Here is a 2,783-nt window from a genome sequence, read left to right on the forward strand (position 1 = left end):
GGGGCGGGGTGGGGGGGGGGGGGGTGTGTGGTGTCTCTGCCCCGCGCTGCCCGCGGGCTGTTCCTCGAGAGCCTGAGCTCGGCCTCCTGAGGTGCGGTCTCCGTCCCCTGCGTTTGCCCGGCCTCTATCCTGCAGACGCGAGCAAAGAGGTTCCTGCCCTCAGTGGCGGTTCCTGTGAAGTTTGCTAATTGCCTGGCGTGGGGAGAGGGAGGAGGTGAAGGCCGTGTTTCAGGCCTCTTTGGCTGGACTGGGCTTTTTGCGTAGAAAGAGCGTGTCAGAAATGGAGCCCAAGAGCCTCGTGCTGTGTTTTGCCATGAATTCCTCTAACGTGCTCCTGCACCGTGAGGCACAACGTTACACCACAGCTACAGTATTGCCGTGTACTTCTAAATGCTGAATGTCAAACTAAAATTGTGGGGTGCTGATGCTCTGTGAATATTATAGTATACACTCTTCCAGAGCTAAGTGATGCAGCCTCATTCTATGCTGTCTGGTCCTCCTCACTTTTGCCCTCCACCTGCATCTCTCATCCCAAATCTGGGGTGGACTCCCCATGCCGTGGGGGCAGAAGGTGGGGCTGATGTAAGGTGATGTTCCCTGTGATCATCGAAGAATAGAAATGGGGAAAAGTTTGTAGGAACCTTGATATACTTACACTTGCCAGTACTTTAGATAGTTTTGCTAAATCTTTGTAGGAGTTAGGGTGCTGGTAGGTTTTACAGAGACTCATGTCTGCAGGTGCTGCTCCCAGGACTGAGATTCTTGCATGTACTTTGTAAAGTAAAAGTTGTAGCAAGTCTTCTCTTGCTAGGAATATAATTTATAGTGTTAACAGGACCAAAAAAGAGTTACTTGTTCTTGAATGAGGACATGGTAGTAGGGAATTTTCTAAGAAATATATATTCTCACCTAAGTTGCTTTTAGAAAAGACAGTGTCCCGTTGCATCCTGAGTAAAATATTGCATAGTACATATGGCTTACTAAGATGATCCAAGTCATGTCCCTCTTCTAGGTTGGCTTTGGACAGTCTTTTTTTTCTAAATGGATCTGATTTTAAATAACGTTACTGTTTAAAAATAATAATAAAAAACAAACAAAAAAGCTCAGTCATCTTAGATGTCACTCTTTGGCAAGATATTTCAAACTGTTTTTTGTTTTTAGGAAAAATGGAGACTTCTTCCAGCCTTTCTAAAGGTTAGTGCTATGCACTCATTTCATGGCATGAATACTTCATCTCCTTTCTAACTTTACATTCCCCTCTTCTCACTTTTGCTGTTTCCTGGAATACCTGTACTCGCCTTCTGTGTGGATTTTGCAGTTATGTTTTTTTTTGATTCCATGCAATTATGGCTAAACTTGTTACATAGATTGGTTTCTTGATTAATTTACGGATTAATTTGTGGAGGCATCCTTTCAGAGGTTTGCATTTTTTTATGGCTATTCTCAATGAACAATGTATAGGTGTAATGTTTCCAGATTATTTTACTGTTTTACTGGCACTCGAAGACCCTATTCATGGTCTTAATATAAGACCGTGGTGTTAGGTTTGTAGTTGTGTTTGTCATAGGAAGCATGTAACCACAGATCTGGATTCCGCAAAGGCTTGAATATATGTATATCTTCCCTCATGAAGTCAGAGCTTGACTGAACTCAAAGATTACTAGTGCCTTAATTTCAGTGCTACTCGTATAATCTGGTATTAGTGGAAGGCACAGTTCTATATAAAATGCCACTGGATGTAATAACAGGACTAACAAACAGTTGGAAGCGGGAAAGGAGAAAGGCAGTAATGAAAATTGAATCATAAAGATGGCAGGTAAAGTCTGTGATGTGCATAGGTACCTTCAGGGAACTGCAGCCACCTCTGCACTCGTCATCAGTCTTCGGAAATGTTGCCCACTTCAGCAAGGTTCTTTATAGCCTCACTTAGCTAATTCCTTTCCTTCCCAGTTTCAATACCTGCACTTCTCTTTTTGTTGCACCCTTGAGTGTTTGATCCTGGTAGGAAAACAAAGTTCAAAAGTCAGTTAAGGATTGTGCATGTTTTCACTGTGGTTCAGGGCTGTGAAGATGCTTCAGGGCCTAATGAGTCCTGTTTCTGTGTCTCTCCTAGCAACCACATGAACTTTCATCACAAGCTTGAGCTAGTGATGTTGTCGGAATTCTTGAGACTGTGAAAGAGGGAGGGCTGCTGATTGTGAGGTGCAATTTACTGTGTGCTTTATGCCAAGTATATCCATCCCACATTATTTCCAGCCAGTGAGCCCTTTACTCTAGGGCTGCTGATGGTGGTTTGGCCTTTCTGTTGCATGTTGGTTTGTTTATGCCAGCAGTGATACAGTTATACAAAGCTGATGTTGTGCATTACAGTTTCTATAGTGGAGTTTTCTTTCAATAAAGCTGTTGATATCACCTCATAAAAAAATTGAAAGAACTACCAGCCTGATTTCTAGACGCTAATAAATCCATAATATTTTCTTGCCTATATCATATGATGTGCAATGTTTTTGTAAATTAGGGAAACTCTTATCTAAAGAATTTTGCTCTGGAGTCATTCCTCCTTTGTCTTAACCCATGGAGGCTTTGCTGAGCAGCTGGATTTGTCATTCTAAGCTTCCCATTTCTTTCTAAGAATTTCAGAATGAACTGTTGCCTATCATGCGAACTATGTAAATGCATCTATTTTCTGTATTAAGTTTTAAGTCTTGTAACGTGTCCGTTGTCATGGGATGTTTCAAAGCTTAAAGCACTCTGTGAGCATGTAAGCAAGTGTCTCAACATCA

At 42.1% G+C, this 2,783-nt stretch overlaps 1 protein-coding gene across 1 annotated transcript in view; it reads left to right on the forward strand.

Moving 5' to 3' along the window:
• The first annotated feature begins 1,165 nt into the window (after positions 1–1,165).
• Positions 1,166–2,783, forward strand: part of POLR3B (polymerase (RNA) III (DNA directed) polypeptide B) — an 83,163-nt gene continuing 81,545 nt past the window's right edge. The window contains exon 1 of the mRNA XM_009332966.1: positions 1,166–1,194. The gene's annotated coding sequence lies outside the window, so the exon portion shown is untranslated. The remainder of the gene's footprint in view (positions 1,195–2,783) is intronic.

Source organism: Pygoscelis adeliae, unplaced genomic scaffold (assembly GCF_000699105.1).
Source record: "Pygoscelis adeliae isolate BGI_AS28 unplaced genomic scaffold, ASM69910v1 Scaffold38, whole genome shotgun sequence".
Lineage (NCBI taxonomy): Eukaryota > Metazoa > Chordata > Aves > Sphenisciformes > Spheniscidae > Pygoscelis > Pygoscelis adeliae.